The sequence below is a fragment of the Folsomia candida genome, unplaced genomic scaffold (assembly GCF_002217175.1).
Source record: "Folsomia candida strain VU population unplaced genomic scaffold, ASM221717v1 Fcan01_Sc001, whole genome shotgun sequence".
Taxonomy (NCBI): Eukaryota; Metazoa; Arthropoda; class Collembola; order Entomobryomorpha; family Isotomidae; genus Folsomia; species Folsomia candida.
The window spans coordinates 1,463,111-1,486,550 of record NW_019091193.1 but is presented as its reverse complement, the minus strand read 5'-3'; positions in this window follow the sequence as shown (position 1 = coordinate 1,486,550).

Here is a 23,440-nt window from a genome sequence, read left to right as displayed (position 1 = left end):
TGTCTCAGGACAATGACCAATTTTAATTGTAGGTACATAAATCACCATTGGTCAAGAGCAGTTGTACTTGAGATTTTATTTTGATATTTGATATTTTTATTTTATTTCTATGTGTATTTTATTTATTCAACTCGATATCAAAAATGATGGAACATATACCTAACCTGGCATTTGATTATCTAAATGAATCCCCTAATTTTAATTGAAGATGTGTACATTTTAAAGTTAAGCTATTCGGCGAAAGTAATTCGACTTCTTACTTAAAGAAACTGTTGGAGGTACATAAATATGTCATAGATTCTAAACTAACATAATGAATTAGCTTTGCTAATTTCATGAAAAGGTTTAAATAAAATATGACAGATTTTATATGTAGGGTGGACACAACAAAAATCAATGATGAATTGTTTTATACTATGTTAATCTTTTATATCAAGTATGTCGCTGCTTTAGCTTTAATTTGCTTCAGGATTAAATATGGATAGAAGCAATCATACCGCCTTCTATATTTATTTAATCTCCCTCCACGAAAACTAAGCAAGGAAATATTATTTATTGTTAAACAAATTTAGGAAGGCTCATGGCATGCGAAGATACAAGTTGATACTTAAAATTGGGAAGGTTAGGTTAGTCAGTATGTAAATCTTGACATACATGAGTATTAAGGAGTTGGACTTCTTCGAACATTGATGTGCGTATTTGGGTTGTGAAATTTAATTACGTAAATTCTTAATTGCCCAACGCATATATATGTATTTCTAACCAATATCGTAAATCAAACTGATTCAATATAACGATAAGTTAGACAAAATTCTAATTGAGGTAGAGTAAAAGTATTGTTAAGGTATTCTATTAACAGTAACAATATAAGATTTGAAGGTTGATTTTAAGAACATACGAAAGCTTGAAATTGTATATTACTCCTACCCGGTACGTGTAAACAAGCGCTTAATTCAGCGTTTCAGCCAAGTCAGTGCACGAAATTATTGTGAACAGTCTACAAAAAATTTTCTACCAGAATTTCAAAAACTGACAAATTGATTGTCGATGGAAGTAGAGAAAACCCAAGAAATAGTAAGTATATTATACTTCGACAATCAATTTGTCAATTTTTGAAATTCCGGTAGAAAATTTTTTGTAGACTGTTCACAATAATTTCGTGTACTGACGAGGCTCAAAGGCCGAAACAAGCGCTTGTCTACACGTACCGGTTAGAATCATTATCAATTTCAAATTTTCGGACGTACGGGCTTAAAATCAACTCTCAAAATAATTCTCGCCCGAGTAAAAATTACCAAATTTACAAAATATTAGATTTGTGAAAAAACTTATTTGCAAATTGTTCGTCTTAGTTTGATCATAGTTACTAAAAATACAAAGATGTGGCATCGGCAAGCCCTTGAGCTTCTAAAGCAGAGAGTAATCTCTTTGCAACGGAGCTCTCTGTGGGTTTTATATTTCTTGGATTGGGATAGCAAAAAGAATCGCGCTATTCCTCTGAAACAAGGGATTCATTACTTATTGTATCAGTTATCAACGTGGTGCTTAATTTTCTTTGGACCTCAAATATTTGTGCTCAACATCTTCTTACTGGTTTTCACTGAGAAGGAAGTGGTGGATCCAGTTGATGCGTGCATTGCTGTTATTTCAATTTTCTTGATGGCATTGTGTATTCCAGTATTTCAATTCTTTGCTAAACCTTCCGGCCCACGCCAATTTGTTAGGGTGGACGATGCCATGCTATTTTTGGAGTGACACTTACAGGGTAATGTTTATGTTTGGAATTACGAGTTCTGCATAGATTAGGGTTAATTACGGCGCTGACATGGGAGGCAAATAAGACTTGATTGTTTTATTTATTTATTTTGTATGCAAGCAAAATAGTTACACAACGCTTCAAGAATATGATTCAATTTTTAAAATGTATGTCTTACTTAAAAGTATAATTTGTTTGCAGACATGATTCCACAACACTCCTGCTCCATGCTAAGAAGACGAATAAATACGGAATACCTAAACATAACGAAAAGTTTGTGGATATTGAACAGAATATTGGATTACCTTTTTCCCCCAATCGTATTCTGGTTTAGCCTATCTACCTTCAATCCCCTCACTCGTATTGCTCAGCAAGTGATTACTCCATCTAGGCTTTCCCGTTTCTTGTCTATAGTAATGCCACGAACGAGTATACCGGTGACATCGGGGACGGTATATTGGTTCAGATCCTTTACGCGTCTCCATGTTGGTATTGAAACATTTATTGCTTTAATGATAGCCAAATCCGTGATGGCGATACCTGTGCTAATGTCGGCGTATGGCGAAGTGGCATTATACTTGTGGACATTACTGATTCTACCGGTAAAACACGGTGACGGTCAATCAGAGTTGTCGTTCGATGTTGGAATTAAAGTACACCGGAGGCTACGAATAATGACGAAACTACAGGAAGACATTGCGCAAGATTTTATTACGTCGTGTCTTCATCACTTTTACTGTGTAATTGGGTGCACGCTTGGACTCTATGTAACACTGACCCAATTCGTTAATTCCGTGGAAATTTCGTTTTTGGTCATTGCAATTGGTTTTGTTGGAATTCTGACATTAGGTTTAACGGAATCAGCGACATTTTCGTTCATTGCACTTGGAGCAAAGGCTTCTAAGGAATTTATTGCAAGAAATAAGCAAATGAATTTGAGAGATAAGTATCAGCGAAAAGTCATTGCATCCCTACTGCCGAATTCGATCAATTTGGAAGTATTGAGTTCACTTGATACTCTAAGAAATGGAATAGACATGAAATACTTTTTAAACTTTCTAGATCGAGTGGCGGATCTAACAATTACGATACTATTACAGGAATAGTGACACGGTGCTGATTCTGTAAGTAAATTGCTTACTAACTAATACTAAAACTGCATGGAGTTGGCAAGCTTGGCAACCCTCGAAATATCGCTTGAATAAATTTATTAATTTCAAGTAATAATGCTTTTGTTTGTTTGTATGTGCATAAAATTATGTCAGGATCTTATTTCCACTAAAAAACTTGAATTTCTATGATATTATTTCGTTGGATGCCATGACTTACATACACTTGCACAAAATCGGTAATGCGTTACTGTCAAGGTCTTATTTATGGAATTGAGTTACATTATTAGGAGTAAGACAGCTATGCTACGGATTTTTTTCGTCAACCGGAGCCTTTTTTGATGCATGGTGGTGGTGGTGCTGCATTGATGCGTGCATGCATCACCACTGCCACCATTCATCAAAAAGGTTCTCGTTAAAACAAACCATAGGTGGATAGTGGAGATATTCATCATGAAAAATTTAGCACCCCCAGATTTGCATCACCTGTCACCCAGATACTACTACAAGCTACTGTAAATTGCTTCGCCTTATTAATATCTCCTTATATGCAATAAGATTGTAAATGCATTCGTGTTATATTTGTGGCCATTTACAAAAATCATTATATGTTTAACGGGATAAAAGAATGATAAAATATTGCTAACAATTGTGTTTTTCAATTTTTAATTGTCAAATAAATGTTCATGCATACATTTCTACATATTGCAAAATGTTTATATCCAGTTTCAGACCTTGAACTACGTTTTTTGTTTAATAATCAAATACGAAATCCCGTATAATGCCAAAAATTGTTACCCAGCCGGGAATCGAACCACGGCTCCCTTGAATTCATGTCAAGTGCTCTGACCACTAAGCTACTAGGGCAATTAGTAACATTATTGGGACTTTTACTGATATTTGTCTGTGGCCTTTTTCTGTGAATTTCTACTTTCTTTTACGGTGGCAACGAACTGTTGTCTACCAAAGAAAGTTCACTTTTGGCCTACGATGGAAAGTTCTTTTTTATTCCGAACTAGGAATTTGTTTTTTGATTTTAACACTACTTCAATCCTTGTGGAAACCATACGTTTATACGTTTTTTGTCTCGTACATACTTATAAATCTTTCTAACTTTACGAGAAAATAATTGTAGTTCAAAAAATATTTGGTTGAAATTTGTTATGATTAAATTTAGTTAAAGTTATCAATTCCCGGGAAAAGTGTTGCGGGCACCATTTGAAGTAATAAATTTGGACGGATATGAAATGGATCATGCCTGTACATAAACATGGCTAATGTAAAAATTTGTTCGTGGAATAGTTCATCCATACATGGTTGCCAACGCATGTAAATATTAGATATCTGTAGGCATAGATCGGAGTACTCCGGGCTTGGAGTACGTACTCCGGCCTCCGGAGGCCGGAGTACGCGACTTTTTCCGGAGGCCGGAGTACGCGAGGGAGGCCGGAGGCCGGAGTACGCGAGGGAGGCCGGAGGCCGGACTACGCGGAGGCCGGAGGCCGGAGTACGCGAGGGAGGCCGGAGGCCGGACTACGCGGAGGCCGGAGGCCGGAGTACGCGAGGGAGGCCGGAGGCCGGACTACGCGGAGGCCGGAGGCCGGAGTACGCGAGGGAGGCCGGAGGCCGGACTACGCGGAGGCCGGAGGCCGGAGTACACGAGGGAGGCCGGAGGCCGGACTACGCGGAGGCCGGACATAAATTTTTACCAAATTAGGACCTCCCCGCGCTAACAATTTCAGGTGTTTGTACCACATCTAAAATACTTTTGGCGCCCCAAATTACCACATGGGCGCAGTCATTTCCCCCCAATCGTCTCACCGTTTTTAAAACTGAACCCCCACTTTTATCAGTATTCAAATTCCCCGCGTTTCCCGGTGTAACGTAAGATGGCCCCACGAACCCTCCACAGTGGCGGCGGAAGCAGGGGGACAGGGGGACATTGTCCCCCTAGAAATTTAGCAAAATCGTATCTTGCCCATGTTAATAAGCCCCTCCTTCTCCTATCCCACAATGCTAATGTCCCCACATGTCCCCCCAACTTCCGCCGCCACTGACCCTCCATACTTATGCCACCCCGAAATATAAGAATTCACGTTATCCACGTCCCCAGATTCGTTAAGGGCGCGTAAAATTACAAAATTTAGGACACATAAAAAGCGTTCTGAACTGGTGCCTGGAATACCCTCAAGAACCTCGGAAATTCCAGAAACCCCAATAATTCCGGTTATACCGAATAACCCTAAATTCAGTGCAAAAATATTACACATCTATTGTTCCCTTTTCAGGCCTTTTGTCCCCTCGCAGGAAAAGTTTTTGGAGTTTGAGAGGAACAATGCAGGCTTACTCACGTAAGCAAAAATACAAAAATCGATCCCATCTCCCTCCAGTAAAAACTTGGCAGCTTCAATTTTAACCATTTTACAGGCAAAAGTTTTTAAACATTCCATTCATACGCATACTCCAAATGGTCCATTGTGCCCGTTTATCGCTTAAATTATAAATTTCTCCAGTATAAATTGGCCTGTAAAATTTAGCCAAACACTTCGCCAGGCTATTGGTTTCTATGTATTTGATACTTCATATGTTTGGGGACGATCCACATATTACGTCGTCACGTCTCAGGCCCATTACCCATTTCCTTTGGGGACAATTCAACCATCCCATTTCACAACATGAAGGTTTAAGTAAGCACGCAAAATCAGGCTTGGATCCGAATCGACGGGTCGATCCCTGATTTTGTATGCCGTGCCGAAAAATTGCGGTAATGTCGGGCAAATTTGGGTTGGAAAATTACTTGGATAACATTCCGTTACCGTGCGGAATGACTGTGTATGATGCTCCTCCAGGATGGGTAAGATTGTTACCTGGCAATTAATGCAGTAAAAATAAAATACGTGTTATAATTTGCTACAGCATGGCATCCATTTTAAATCGAAGGGCATTAAATTCAAATTACATTAATGTTTTCCTTCGACACCAATCCCGTCAATTTTTCTTCACGAGAGCTTGTGATTTCTTTATGCATGTCCCAGAAACTGTATTTAGTTTAGAATGAAATAACGCACAATTTCAAATTGTGTTTTACTTTTTTACCTGGAATAAATATTCGTATCTGTGAGGGAATACCGGGTAGGACACTTGTTTTGAGAAGAGTTCAAACGCACGCAGATCAATCATGGGATTGTATAATTCAAATTTATTAACATAACTTTAAAGCACAACCGTTTAAATACCGTTTAGATTTTTTCAATTCAATTTTTTGCGAAATGGCTCTGTCCTTGCAATTTGAAACAGAGGTACCCGTCAAAGATTTTTCTTAAAATTTTTATTCAGAAAACTTTATTGAAAAAAACAAAAACAACGTAGTGACTATTATGAAAGTTATAATATGAAGGTTATCGAGTAGTACATGGGGAAGGTATTTGAAGAGAAACGCAAAAAATTGGGATGACTCCTCCCTCTATAACTCGACGTTTGTCAGAACGAAAAAAGGCTGACAAGGAGGGAGCAATAATTGACGATAAATAAAACTCATTGAACATTCGCAACATGGCGAAACGGCGTGAAACGGAAAAAGTTCCTACAGTTGGACTATTCGCTGAAATATTTTCAGGAATTTGTATAATTTGAATGGGAATACAACAAAGAAGCACGTTATACAACCCAGCAACCCAGAAAATGATATAACGCCAAAAAGAGGTATTAGATGGACCTCGTAGGACCCAAAAATAGGTTTGTTGTCATTGACGAAAGATTGCCCTGGGTAGATGACTGTGACGGGATGAGGTCCATATGTTATGTGTGACGTGAAGAAAATGTAAAGCAAGCATCTAGCGTTAAAAACATTTTATATGAGTGATCCAAAATAACCCCTGAAAAATATAGACAAGTATTTTTATCGTGGAAAAAAATGGTGTGGTCATGTTGCTAAGAGTAAGGATCAACATTCTCGAATGCTCATCATGATGAGCAAGTTCCTCTCCAAAAATAATTCCCATGCAGATAACAAAATTGTCAAACATTTCTCAAAACAAGTGCCCTGCCTGAGAAAAATTAAATTGAAGTTGGCATATATAAATATTCGCATTAAGTATATTAAGTATATTATAAAACGATGTATTCATATAATTATGTAAATGTGTGACCCACATACATCAATGTTTTTCGTACATATGTAACTGCATAGAAACTCAACGCTGGATCAGGGGCCAGACATACTTATCCAAAACTATCTATCCAAAACTGTGAATCCTAATGCCAGGTACGCACGGTTCACTAAATTATTCAAACTCCTGCTGATATAGACGTACAGACAACTTTAACTCCTAAGCATCAGAATGTACAAACATACTTTTTATCCACGTGAAGCAATGTTCCTATCTACATACTGTCATAGTCACTTGAGTCTTTAGGAAACACACAAAATATAGAACCGTATGTTAGCATGTATATATTATGTGTACGTTCGAAATAAAGGACACAAGCGTTCCAGATTATCTTGTAATATGATGCATGTTTATACCTAAGTTTTACTTTTTTAAACTACAAGCTGAAATCGATTTCTGGCGATTTCTGGCGATCGATGACTTGCAGGACGCGACACTAAAAGAATGTTTACACAATCCAAACAAAAAAAATGTTTGTGGGTAGTTAGTGGCGTCATTCTAATGACTGGGTATAAGGGGGTTGTAATCACCAATTTAAATGCCCCGTTACCCGCCTCGTTTCCAAATTCGTGCTCGGTAAGTTTTTAATGAAAAATTAGTGAAAAAAGAAGAAATCAGTGTTTTCACGTCATTTAGGAAATGTGTACATGGTGGGCAATAATTTGTTATACAAGGGAAGATATTTTCAGTTTCAAGTCTGCTGCACAACGAGATAAGAAAATTTAACAGAGGCATATCTTCGTTTCACTATACTGCCATGTTTCTAGTCGGATTTTGTCAAATAATAAAACAGAATAGATATGTAAATGTGTGACACAAATTTATATTTATCACAACATATATATTCTACCAACACAACACTGATCCCGCGTGCCGTGCCATATTGGCATTTTGATTTATGTAACACTTCCCAAATACAGTATTTTTATCCATTATTGCATACATGTATATTGCATAAATGTATCTTAAGTTGCTTAAGCATTCTTCTTGTCGATGTGGGTCAAATTTGAGATTGGGTTGCCAGCCTCTTGTTTATGTTTTAGGGTCATTTGCGATGACTTGTAAAATATGTTGCTGATTAGCTGTGGTCACAACTGATCTTGGTCTACCGGATGATTTTAAATTTAAACTGTAGGATTTAAATTTAAACTGTATACAATTTAAATTTAAATCCTACAGTTTAAATTTAAATCCTATAGGATTGAGCCGGTTAAGAAAAACTTCCTTCGTACGTCGTAAACTTTACTTGGACGGGGGTGGCGTGTTGCGGTGTGCTAGCCATTCTTGAATAATTTTCAAGCCGTCTCCATTCATCTTCACCATGCTATCGTTTACCCAGACTTTTTCATCTGTCGATAACCTCCCTCCACTACCACGAGCCAAATCCATGCCGAATTCAATATCACTTTTAAGAGACTCCAAGATAAAATGGCGATCAAATAAAAAAGTTCAATTTTGTAAAATTGAAATTTTCATATTGCATTCTAGTTTATTAAATTGAGTTTATTGTGGATTTTTGTATGATTTTGATCAGTAACTGTGTCGTATCTAATGAAGTACAGTTGTGAAGCTCGTTTTGGCTAACTCAATGAATTGCTCTGGTTTTATCAAAAAATTCATTCCGTTATCAGAGTTGTTCCAGATCACCGGGCCGAAATTTAAGAGACAAAATACTTGACATGAAAAAATATTGAGTATGTTTTGCGTAATGAAAACATACGAATCGCACTTCGTTTATTTAGTGGTAGTAATGCGTGTTTTTATTGAATAGCAAGATGCATGTGATCATTGCTTTTATAGTTACCTAAAATGTAAATATATTGCAATAATGTCTAAATTCAGATTTTGGGATTCTATACAAGACGAGCAAATTAATAAGTTATTTAATGGCTTTTCGTAAATAATTGCCTCTTATCTATGACTTCCTTAACAAATACAAGTATGTAACTTTCGCAAACATTTAATTTCATTAAAACAAATTTGTAATAGTTTATTTAAATTAAATTCACAGTCAAATATATGTATTGTTTACTCCGTTAACCGGTTGTACTGTGGGCAATAAAAAAATTCAACATTTTCCCGTTGTCTGTCTTTACATAATGTGCAATACATATTTTCCGTATAAATAAAAAAATATAAAAAAAATAATTCATCACAGCATGTATGCATATCTCTTATCTTTCGTAATGTGTCCAGCGCATACTTGCTGACGTTGTGTTAGGAATCGTGTATACTCCGAGCTTTTTCACTTCCTAATGGGGGTCTTAAACATGGTGTAATGTGGACATTAAACAATTTTTTGCGTTTCCTCTATATCTTGATTGATTAACTGGTCCTTGATAATTCTTGCATATATATAAACTAACTAGTAATTCGGTTTGTTCGGACTCATTTTATGGCCATGTACCTTTATTTTTACGGTTTTAAATTACACTGAGTTATGCAATGTATGCGTAACTTGAAAGTATACTTTATGTTACCCTGTATTTAAATATGTTGCATATTTCACAAACCCTTCTGTCAGTTTTCAAAGAATTGAACATTTTCTACATAACTTGCGACGTTGTAAATTTATTCTAACCTTATAATTTAGTACTCTTCCCGCTGCAGTCAACCCCCATCTGAGCACCCTCCGCATTTCAATTATCAGCCTCACAGCGCTAAAGAATAATAACATTCCACATAACATAAAAAAAGTTAGTATAGGTTCCCCAAGACGCTGTGGAGGATCTTTACGCATTGAACCATGAATGATAGACCCACGCAACCGATACTTTGCCAACTGCAACTGCATCTCCAACTCGAGTCTTCCGTGGTTCCCAGTTTCATACAATGATTGAAAATATTTTGGCACTCTAGAATTCCCCATTCCTTCAAATGTCCATCCAAACGGAACCTTTTGCAGAATATCTTTCCCTTTGTAAAATTTTCTCCAATAGTATTTCTTGGTCAAATATTCCACCTCAGCCTCAATTTCTGAAGAATCCACTACAAAGACGGATTTTTTACATTTCGACAGATCATCTAACACCCAAGTCATTAAATCTGCTCTAGTTGTAATCCTCGGAACATCAAAGTTACTCGGGTAATATGAGTATTTTCGGGAGCACAAAAGCAATAGTGTTAGAAAATCTTTCGACAATATTTCAAAAGGATCTTTAATAATGGCAAGCCGTACTTTCAACACTGTTTTGAAAAAATCGAAACCATGTTTCAATTGGGGGAGAGAATATTTTGAAACACCGATTCAATCCCATGAACGTCGGACTTGGGTCAAAGCAAGAAAATTTATCGTCTTCCGGAAATTGTTTCAAATCTCCTGTTACATTACGGTATTTGATAAATTGTTTATTCTCGCAGATCAGATCTTGAAACGTTTCCGGCATATTTTTTCTGGGGAATGGGGAATTTAAATCTGATATCATTAACCCATTGTAACAATTAATTAACATTATCGACATCAAAATCCAACTCCCAATAACAATTCGGATAAACATTTTTTTCTCAAGTTTCACCGGGATTAAAACAGGTTCTTCAAAAATACTGGCAAGAACGAATAACCATGGAGAAAATGGTTCCCTTGAAAACTCATGTTTTAACTTAATATATAAACTGAGAGTTATCACTAAGCAAACAAATGTCGCAACACAGCAACCCCAAACTGCATGCTGAAATGGAGCCAGATAAAATCCAAACGAAATAAATGATTCGTAGTAGCAAGATATAAATTGCTTTCCTACAAACTTCAACGGCACTACAAACGTTTTCTTCCATTCAATATCCAAACGTAATGGATCAAGTACGATTTTGGTTAAACTTAATTGTGTTCTGTACTTATATCTGGGCGAAACTGACTCATAATGCAAACTTGAATTAGCTTTCCTGAAAACTATTTGAATTATATATTCGTACAATGAATAGCTTCCTGTTTGATTAAAAGGATTGTAATTTTCAGGCATTATATCAAAATTGTGCAAATTTTGAATTGTTTTGCTCGTAATACCATTTCCACTGTCGTAGAAACTCCAAATATTAACAGCTGGATACATATCATCAAGCATGTGCAATAAGCTTTTCACCCCGCATTTGCAATTCATGTCGGAAATACTATTTGAAATTGTGTCGCCCGGATGAACACACAAATTGAAGGATTTATTTCCAAGCAGAAAAATAATTCCAAAGTTGATTTTCCTCCGATATCTGAAACGTAACAGGGCATCGTCATACGAGTACAATTTTTGCACATTCTCTTTTGCTCCAGCAGACAAAAGAATATTGAATGCATTTGTATCCTCAACCTCAAATGATTTATACATTTTGTGTCCGTACAGATAAGATATTGATGCCCAATAGAACCCTATTTTCGGGGTTTCAATTCCATGAAAAAAATATTTTTCGATGAGAAAACTAACTTTGCATGGCGATTCTCGAGTTCTAGATAAATCTCGAGTGAATTGAATCTTTAAATATTTTCTAATGACGAATATCAAAGTGCAAGTGGTACAAACATTATCCCTGGTTAGTTGGACTGGTGTGTCATCTATTTGATCGCAGACAATCTGCACTTCGCAGTATTCTACCCCTGACATTACTTCCGATATCGTGAGTAATTCTGCCCTTGACTGGTTGACTAATGGAAATAATTGCACATAAATAAGCACTATAATCAATTTCAGTTTTGTCTCTTTCATTTTGATAATTTTTTGTTCTAACGCCATGTTTTTGATATGTAATATGTAACTGAAATACATATTTTTGTCAACGAATGTACTTATGTATCAGTGGAATTTACGAACCGAAGATCGGAGTAAATATTAAGCACGGATTGCATAGAAACTATTGTTTCGTGTAAATCTCGTACATTCTTGCCTGTATTATGCTGTTCCTTGAAAGTTTAATGTAGACAGGGTTCCAAGGTTATAAACAAGTTTTAACTAACACGCTGTGAAAGTGGCCAAAAGCACCTATATTTTCCACCAACACAAAATCCATGGATTAATAGAATAAGCAAAGTTTTTCATTCGTACGTGACTTCATTCGGACTTATCTTCGTTTCTCTATCTTTTCTTATTTTCCAGTGGGAAAAATTGTTTGCGTGAAAAACATACAATACACGGTTTATAAATATTTGCGCGTAATTTATTTGCTTGCACGGCATATATTGGAATTGGATTAGTTTGCTTTAATAAAATCCAAATAATAGTTTGTCAACGTCAGAAGGGGCTTACCAGATCAGGCTTATCTATTTCAATTTTGATAGCATATGATGCAGAAAGCCTAAAGATCGGTAAAATACCCAGGGTAGACAGAGGGACACGTGGATTTCATAAGTTCTGGTAACCAACATACCTAATGTTAGTAAACTATCTAGTAAATTTCACTATGTAATACATTGGGTAACCATAACCTGCACTTAAAAGTATTAACAAATACTTTCAGTAGCTGTTAACACTTTTAAGTGCACGGCTTCATCAGGGGTGAATTTAATTTCCATTATATAACCATCATGCCGAATTGCCCGTTTGGAGAAAGCTCTCGGGTGTAGAAGCGTATCAAGCGTAACCTTCGTGAAACAGCGATTTATGAGATAACTAAACACGCACAGAAATAAATGCGAGTAAGCTAGTTGTGAAGCTTGCAAAAGTTGTTTTAATTAAATTTTCTACAAAATTAAACTTTGTCACAAAAATTATGGTTGGGAACGAATTTTACGAGAATGACTTATGACAGACAAAATCGTCAGGCATGGCTCTCCGAGGAAGAAAATAAACTTGAGTAAAGTATGTCCTAATGAATATGCCGCCTATCAGTACGTAAATCAACAAAACCTCAAAGTATAGAATTCCATGATGTCAAATAACATATTTTAGTATATTATTCAAGTTAAGGGTTTTTGGGGTCGGGTCGGGTTATTATCTGTAATATTGGATATTTTCCGTCCTAAAGACTTATTCTGGACAGATGGATGACAGTGATAATCCCAACACTTCTGTGTCGCATTTCGAATAATTTTCGTATCACATCCAGTTGCTAATTTGTCACGTCCATGTTTACTACATAATAGGACCAAATTTAACAAAAAATTGGTTACTATGTATCACTCGGATACATTTCATGCATCCTTCACCAGAATCTTAGTAAACCATTTTAAATTAAATTACTCAACCCTGCACCCCCGTCCACCGTCCCACCCTTCCCATATCCATTTATGTATGTCACCATTAGCATTATTTTCAAACTGATTTGATCCTGAATCTGAATGATTCGCGCACGCTATACATTTTATCAGCTTTATGTAAAATAAGGTCGCGATTAACTATTCGTTTTCCTATCATTAGGGTTTTGTATGATAATTAATTACCTACCAAAATTTAATTGGCAACCTTATATGTTAAAACATAAATATTAAAAAAAAATTGTTTTCCACGATTTTCAATTACGTCTAATCTATTAGCTTCACAACAATGTAATTCAGCTTCATTGATTGAGTTTCACTGTTTTATTTTAGTAAAACCCAGTAAAACCCCGGAACAAAACCCAATTGACGTTAGGCTTAAATGGGTAAAACCCCGGGGTTTAATTCATGGCAAACCCAGTAAAACAAGGGGTAGGAATACCCTGAGCGCCACATAGCGTAAATTACATAAGAACCAACAATTTGTCCACTTGTGTCCTTGTTGTCCTTGTCCACCTATTTAGGTGGACGGATAAAAGTGTCTTTTGTCCACTTTTGTTCCCCGTCCTGTCCAAAGTGGTCTATCCCACTTGTAACTCTGGACCGACTTGCACCCCAAAGTGAAATAGTGGGGAGACCCCCTCCGGAACATTAAATATAATGCATACATACGTGAAGATGAAATTGGCGTAACTCGTTATAAAATTGCATGCATGTTTGCTTCCCTTGTTCAAGTTTTAATCAAAATGAATGGTTATTGTAAGATTGCCAAATTGTAAGTAACAATTTTCATCGAACCCTGTATGTATATGATGAAACAAAACAACAGTTTTTATTACATAAGCTTTTTCTGAATTTAAAATTTAACAAAATATCTCAAACCTATGTATAAGCTGCACATGTGTAAACTCGTCCTTGTCACGGTTGGCGGGTTACTCATCATCATCGTTATCATCGTAACTAGCAATGCTCCTTAAGAGTTCCACATGGCTGTCAATCTTGGCTTGAATACTTCTACAAATCTCCTCCACCTGTCCGCACAACTCGGGCTGCTTCGTCCAACAGTCGACAATCTCCTTAACGTCGAGCGCCATAAAGACCACGCCAAGTCCCACCATGAACGTCCTCGCCCCCAATTTCAGCCCGATGGCGGCCAACCCTTTATTCAACTGTGGTCTAACAACGCCCACCAACACGCCCCGCAACTCTTTTTCCGCACACATGGCCGCCGTTAACCAACTGATCGTGCAAATGTCGCGGTTTATGTAGAGAAATCGATAGATTTTGGCCAACGAGAAAACTTTTGCGGCTTTTGCGGCGGTAGACACTCCCTTGGAGGCGATTTCCAACACTTTGTCGATTTGCTTTCCAGCAGACTCGTACTTTTTTAGGCGGATTTCTAGCAGGGCTTCGAGTTCTTTGGTGGTTCTTTCGTGGAGGTCGGAGGTCACAAGTTTTGCCGGAGGTCGGAGGTCGCGGTGGTCGGAGGTCGTGAGGCCTCCGATCTATGCTTGTACATATGTACGAATTCCTACTTTGTACATGTTACCAGTTTTATTTTGATATGCAAAAAAAGTATTTACGTGACGATATGGAGGAACTTTTAAAATATATTGTTCAATCAGGCTAGTCTCTATTTTATATTTTATTGAAGCAGATTTGCAACTGGGAAGATGCAAGGATGCATTTGCAAATGGAGGATTGGATGCACTGTCCGTTATTTTGGGGAGAAGGGGTTAACACGGATAAATTTGGGGATATGCTGACATCCTTGTTATCTTAGGGATCATTGGAAAGATCATTTTTTGGCAGAATATTGTTGCCGTTATTTTTCGGGATGTAAATATGGGTCCGTCTAACAACTGCGTAATAACGAGAGTGGATCAAACTTTTCCCAGATAAGGTGGGATTATTGCATGCTCGTACTTATTTATATAGTTTTAAGACGTTGTAACTAGCAAATAAACAGTTTGATAAAGTCATGGTGGTGTTGTTTCATGCAAGTTGGGATGTTTGAGGATTACAAGTCTTAAAATGGGTGAGAAATCCCATGATGGGGATGTGGCAGATTACATGCTTCATGTAGCAGATTACAAAACAATACAGAATTTCTTGGTGTGCAATAACTTGAATAATTGTTATTTTATTTTGTAATTTTATTTTTTTAAAGTTTCATTAAATTAGTGTGCTATTCACGTATTTAATTGGAAATTGAAATTGTTAAAAAAAGAAATCTTTGTGAGGAATTAGTGAAAGTTAGAATTTGAATACTAAAATATTTGCAAATATTTAAGCCTGCCAATAAATTTAGATAGGGATGGAGTACGTCGAATTAAAATAATTATAGGGATCCCAGTCCCTCTTGCAGGCCACTAATCGGTCGAAATTTTCAACATAGTTTCTCTCAAAGTGGTTGACTTCCTCCAAGTCGGGATAACTCTGATAAGTCATTTACAAAAAGTAGATGCCTGTAGTTGTGTTGGATGCGTGAAATTAAAATTGAATTGTCTCATTGGTATCTGGAAAACATGCGTGTCACATGATCAATGTATGCAAGCGCGTAACAGAGGTACACAATAAATAAAACTTCTAAATACGTATCTACTTATTGATGTATCAAGGACAAAATTCTTGAAAATTAGTAAAAGCCGGCAATACCAAATTTGTGTCAGGGTCAGCAGTAATCAACATAATAAAAATGAGTAATAGAACGAAGTATATTTTGCCTAAAAGTTCAAAATAATTGTGCCACATCTTCCTCCCAGTGCGTTTGTCCACAAAGCGGAGTAAACTATGGCGAAAAATATTTATATTTCTTCCATATTTTCTAATCTCAAGGCTGCACATTTGTATTAGGAACTGATAAGGTTTCTGGGAATTGGAGTGCTGAAAGAAAATGGTTTCCTTGTGAAAATATTTACTCATTTCTTATTGCAAATCGGACAATTCGGATCAAATGTTGTCATCATCGAGATAAAAGAATGGATACATTCGCTAAGATGAAATCGTGTGATTACTGATTTATCAGAGATAAATTGTATTAGCTAACTGGTGACGCAAGTCGATGTTGGTGGCAGAATTATCTTATTTCATATTTTCGCATTTAACACATTGCGAGAACCCGTAGTATTATTTTGTCTGCACATCAAAGTTTACAAGGATTAGAGTAACATATATTGAAGTGTTTAGCTGAAAAAAACAAGGTATAAAGATAAGATTGTAACACGATTTTGGACAACCGAACAATAAATATTTTGCCACATTCAATCTTGAGTGACACAGAAAAAAACGCGTATAAAAGCCTACACAATTCCCATGCAATTCTGTAGGAAGTTTGCAATTTAACTGTTTTCAATCTTAGTTCCGTTGAAAATTCGAAATAATTTCGGAAAATGTGCGACATAATTCTTTGCGCAATTTTAATGCTAAAATTCGTATCGTCGTATCATTTCGACACATCGCCTGAATCTTTGTTTAATCAGGAAAAAAAATAGTTTCTATAAAACCTCAGAAATCACTGGTTCGTGGCGATTACATGTCGTCGTCGCCATGCACGACGCATATTGTCCATCAAAATCTGGATTTTACAAACCACGAGATGTACAGCTTCCCAGATCCGGTTCTGATTTTTTTAATTGAAAAATTTAATTCGACCCAGGAACTTAATTATAAGGACATTGTGAGGGATTGGGACAACAGGAATATCCACTCTGGTATCGCGAATGCATTGCACCATCGCAGATTTTGCATGTTTATAATATTCTACTCAAATCCACCACTTGACCGGCGAAATATGGGGATTTTGGTACGATTGTACATCGCCTAATATTTTAAATTTAGAGGGCGCTCAAGTGGTGACAACGGATTTACACGTTTCGGTCTTGTTGGCGCGGAATTCTTTGCTTGACTAATAACCATTTGGGATCCGCGAATTGTATCATCAACCCAAATATACCATGCTCAATACGGGAATCTAATCCTTAATTGCGGCAAATTTTGCTATCTTGTTTCTCGAATATTCCAGAAGAGCTAAACTTTGCGTACACACTCCGCGGCTGACGAACCGCTCTTCTCCAGATTCACGTGCACGGACACTTTTACTCCAAGTAAAGGTCAAGTGGGCCTTCACCTCAACCACGACAAGTGTGAAGTCGGGATTTTGGGGGCGGAGCGGGACACCGCTATCGACATCCTGCTCCAATTCCATCAAGTTGCCCCCGGGATTCAGCTAATGTCCCCCGACTCTGCGATGCTGCTGGGCGCCCCCTTAACCAACGAAGCTCTGGGAGTGGTTTTAGCCACGAAGACGCAGCAATTGGCCACCTTCTCCAAAAGACTTCTCAATCTCTCGGCTCACTCGGCATTCTTCCACCTGCGGGTATCCATCTCGATCCCACGACTCATATACTTTCTTCGCTGCGCTCCATCGTGGAGAAAGTTGGACGCCCTCGCCCACTATGACGCTACCCTAAAGGACGCCCTGGAAGGGATCCTCAACTGCTCTCTCTCGGAGGCTGCCTGGATGCAGTCCTCCCTCCCCGTGAAGGAAGGCGGCCTGGGGGTCAGGCACGCTGTGGATGTGGCGATACCGTGCTTTTTAGCGTCGGTCCACAGCGTCCTGCCCCACGTACAACGTCTCCTTCCAGAACACCTCCATGGCACTGACATGGCCATGGCAGAGGGAGTGCAGCGATGGACCGACCTCGGCCTCACAGAGCTGCCACTCGAAACCGTAAGAGGGATACAAGCGGCGTGGGAACGCCCCATATTGGACAGTACCTTGTCCAAACTCTCGGATTTGGCAGTTATCCCGGAGGATACTGCCCGTCTTCGTTCCCTCCGCGACAAATATGCGGGGGTGTGGCTCAACGCCCTCCCCTCTCCACAACTGGGCACCCTCCTCCCAAATGAGACCTTCCGTGTCGCCATCGCCCTCCGCCTAGGATGCGACATCTGCGAGCCACACAAGTGCCCGTGTGGGGCACAGGTCACTTCCCGAGGCTACCACGGCCTCTCCTGCCGCCGGAGTGCAGGTCGTTGGTTCCGCCACGAGGCCGCCAACGACGTCATCGCCAGAGTACTCCGGTCGGCCGAAGTACCCTGCATTCGAGAGCCCGCGGGGTGCTCCACAAAGGATGGCAAGCGTCCTGACGGGATGACCCTTGTCCCTTGGTCACGGGGGAGGTCACTCGTCTGGGACTTCACTTGCGTGGACACATTCGCCCCCAGCTACCTCCCCGATACCGTACGCCACCAGGGCGCTGCTGCCAGCAAAGCTGAAGACCGCAAAAGGAAGAGGTACGCGTTCCTTTTGGATCGGTACATTTTTGTCCCTGTTGCCATGAAGACCACGGGAGTTTGGGGCCAGGAAGTGCTTGCCTTCATACTGCAAGTTGGCCAGCGGATAGCCGACAGGACTGCACAGGCCAACGCCGTTAACTTTCTCCGCCAGCGGGTCTCTCTCGCCGCTCAACGCGGAAACGTCGCTTCGATTCTGGGTACACTTCCTCCAGGAAAGGAACTGGAGGAGGTGTACTATTTGTAGTGCGCCCTCTCTCTCTCTTTCGGACTTTATCTGCGATTTATCTGCGTTGTTTTTAAGTTTAGGGACCTATTTTGTGCGACTGCTGCGTAGTCAGATTTTTCGATACCTTTTGTAATACTTTTTTTCAATAACTCTGCGAATACACTTTACACTATGATAAATAAAACAGTAATCTTTTACTCCAGTCTTCCCCATCTATGGAACCATAGAAGGCGTCAATTTCCTCCAGTTCGACGTCCGCTACGTCTCCCCGGCCACCTGGGATTGGACAACCGCATCAGAAAACATATTTCAGACGATTTCCGCAGACAATTTCATGGCAAAAACGATCGTGCAGCGGCTCAACCTAACCGTGCACACATCCATGGGGTGCAAAAGCGCGAGGGAGGACACCGGTTTTGGACCCTGTCCCGAAACAAGTTTCAGAAGAATTAGTTCCAGAAAGACCAATTATTTGTATGATGTCGTTATTCGACGCGTTTTCGTTCATGTGATATCAGACAATTTCCATTTTCTGACGTGTTTCTCACAAGAGCGGATCAATTTTTCGAGCTACACGGTCCCCTTTGACGGTCTCACCTGGGCGGGAATAATCTTGTCTTTGGTTCTCGTGACTGCTTTACTTATCGTGTCTATTGCCTTGTCCCCTCGTAATGCTGCATTACGAGGAGATACACAACATTCCGTCAATCATAAAAACGTTGTTTTAATCATAAAACTGGATAAACAAAGAAGAAAATGAAAAAAAGTTTCAGGTAAAAAACATTTGTTACAATATTTTAACATTTTTTATGACTTTAAATTTTTGAATATTTTTGTCACGTATTCAGCGCTTCCGTACGAAGGAAGGGGCAGCCTGGTTAGAGTATATACTGGTTTGGTGCTAACCTGCATAGATCGGAGACCTCCGGTCTCCAGGGACCTGCGGAGGTAGGAGGTCACAACTTTTGCCGGTGGTAGGAGGTCGCGGAGGTCGGGGGTCACGATTTGGGCCGGAGGTCGGAGGTCATTTAACCTCCGATAAATGTTTAAATATTAGGAGGTCGGAGGTCACGAGTTTAGCCGGAGGTCGGAGGTCGTGAGGCCTTCGATCTATGTTAACCTGAGATACGTGGCGATATGTTAATGAAGATGTGTTTAACTAGTGCAACTAAACACGTGTTAAACACGAAATTTACACGTAAATACGTATAAAACCCACGTTCAAATCGGCTACAATAATCTCCATAATTTCCCTACTTTGACATGCAAATGGACACTAAATGCATATATGAAACAGGTTTGTGCTACAAGGGAAATGATGTCTACATAATCTGGCAAAATTGTTTAAATGTGAAATTCCATCTCAATCAATGTTTCTCACTCCATTGCAAATTCAATTTCTTTATACAAATTGTACATACTTACGTGTCGATACATTGAGTGAAGAAATAATTGAAATTTCAAACGAACCTCCTTTATCACATCCACATTTCATAGGCTCTGGTGAGCTTATAATATGAAGTAGAGGCAAATTGCACATATTATCTTTACTTCTACGAAGTGGGATATCCGAAACAATCTAAGCATAAAATTGTCGTTGGATTGGCTAATCATAATTGGACACATTGACACTCAAAGGAACTTAGCTCGATAGTATTATATCGACATTATTATTACGATATTATTATATCGTAATATTAAATCGTTATTATATGAACTACTGTACTATTTAAATCTATTTATTGTACTATACCTTTTCTTTATGGAAATGCAAATTCTCACAACTAAAATTTCTGAAATCTTGTATTTTAGTTAAAATAAAGCCAAACGTAATTAAATTACAGACGGTTTTAATATATGCGCACCTGCTCAATAATATATCCATTAAATATGTAGAAATTTATTAAATTGCAATGTATAATTTGCTTAATTCGATACTCACAAAATTTAAATAATTAATTACCATTTTCTCAATTTTTACTCCTACTTCCTGAACTTAAGACGGGGGGGGCATAAATGAAAGTTTGTTCACAGGACGAGGAGAGAAAGCTAGTATTGGGACTTACCTGGTGACAGAGGAAATTGCAAAATTTTAACCATAATTACGTTAAGAAATGATGCATAATTACATACGTATTATTCACCCCTTTCGCCACATTTATCGACAACATTATTATGATATCGTATACCGTACTCAACCTCTAATTAGCCACATTCCCTCCGTTCATATATAAATATGTCGTACTACATATATCCAAAATATCTTAAACCTCAAATTATGCTTGGATTGGCTACCTCTATAATTCCAACGACACGTAAATACCATTAAATAAACTTATGGCAAATTTACTTCCCTAATCCAACCATCGTTTTCAATTTAGCGTCTAGAAACTCCAGCTAAACTAAAGCACTCGATTCCGGAAAGGAAGTTTATATCATGTACACCAAACATTTCCTCCCTGTGTTAGTTCGCCATATTCAATTAGCCAGACAAATTGGAAATCTTCCGCTCGGATTTAACGAAGAATTAGGGAAGCTAATCTGGCTTAAGTCGTCCACTCGATCGGGGTTATCCAATATGCACTCCATCCTTATATTTGTCTACTATGCCGTTCTCCTCCATCACTTCTGCTTCGGTCAGCTTACGTTGTTCCAACGATTAATTGGGCTCCCATGTCTCATAACCTTCACAGCATTGATTTCTTGCGGATGGAATATGGGAGCTGACATTGTACCGGTACAGATGATCAACTCGATTCTCAGCCTTGAACAAAATCTTATCCGAGGTAAAATTAGCTATAGATTAGATAATTTTAATAAAAGTGGAGTTGTTTTTGACCCGAGTCAGGGATTGTGTAACCCTCATCTGTCTGTCTGTCTTTGCATAATATTAAATTAGTTTGCTAGCTTTCAGGCTAAAACGATTCAACGTTCATAAAGCAATAAAATAGACAATAAATTTATAATTGGTAATTAATATTGGTTTTAACCTTGGTTCTAATTTTAGAGGGTGTAAGTATCAGGAAGTCAATCGAAGCCAAGCTGATGACAACATTCTTAATATTTGGAGAAATTACGGTGATTGCCATTCCTTTCGGAGTTGTCGGCTTGTTATCCATGGAACCTTGCATGCCTCCCTTCCTTCTCTCGATGTGTTCGCATTGCAACGAAATTAAATGGATGGGTGGGCCGGAAATCTTTGTCGTTCTGTTTGAAGCATGGATGACGTTGCAGATGTTTTGTTTTGGAGCGACATGGGTTTTCTACATTATGTTTGCAGGAACTATATCAATCCTTGACTACCTTCAACATTTAAAAGGGTAATACTTTTGAGACTTTGCACAGTTAACTTTATTAGAGTGGCAATCAAAATAAACAATGCTGGGCACGACAGGCAAGATGGATAAAACATACTACATATTTATCACCCCCACCCCATAAACAAATTCTGGGCAGTGGTAAAAAGTAAAAAAATTGTTAGTTCTTATGAAATTTACCCTGGGTGGCGCTAGTACCAGGCCTTAGCATTTAAGACTGTGGTAAAATATCATTTGGACGACAAATATACAACCCCTTGCATTTTGTAAATGTAGGTAGTCGAATCGCAACTATGTTCTAGACAGTCTGACAATTACTCAAGAAGCACTTGTTGGTTTTACCGAAATCTGCCGAATATCTGATTTAATTTTTGTTGTTTATTGCAGACAAATCAGCAACTCTAAATTAATCTCGGAAACCTTAGAATGCATCAAGTTCTACAGAAAAATTCAAATTCTGGAAAAATACATGAATGCCTTCCTCATGATCAGCATTGTCCCAACGGTCGTCGGGCTGCTCCCCTTCATACAAATCATCTGCCAATTCGTCAACGTAAAACTCCACGACCAAATTTCCCTCCCTGGTTTCCGTATCTTCCCCCTCATGCTTATTGACGCTGTCGGAAACAATGTCATTTTCTTCACGCTAGCCTCTAAAGTCAACGTTGGATCGAATTTTATTCTCAAAATGCATGCCAGGCAGACAATACAATTCACTCGAAAAAGCGCAACTCTAGCGAGAGAAATCCGGTCGTGCAGCGTCCTCAAGATTAAGTTTGGCTCGAACTTTATCGACAGGTTGACACCGTTGATAATTCAGAACTTCTGCATTACCCAAACATTGACCCTACTCCTTATAAATGAGGAACGCTGAGTACCTCCAAAAAGTATGAACTATATTACAGTGGAAAATGTCAAGCAAGAATGATAATTCGTTTATTATTCACAAAACAAATTAATCACAGAAATATGGCTACCTGGATTTAATAACCCTTGAAATTCCTGATTCAGAACCAACCTACCAACTTGCAATATATCTAGATTACAATATTACACTATAATATATCAACTAACATACATTTGAAAACAATCATAAAAAAATAATATAAAATGTAAAATAATATCACTCCATTTTTATCTATTTTTATCAGATTAAGACTTTTCAGCACTGTCAAATCATTACTTTCTTTGTTTCCACAATTATTGTACAAATCTTAACTAACTTCAATTTTACAAAAACATTCACCATCAAAAACAAATTGTACATATGTAAAAATATGTAGAAATATTTTTTGTTGAATGTGAACTTGGCCACTAAAGCGTTAGCAGGGACAAAATTTTCTGTATCCTCTAAAACATATCAAAATGAAAGAAGCACTGTGGATAA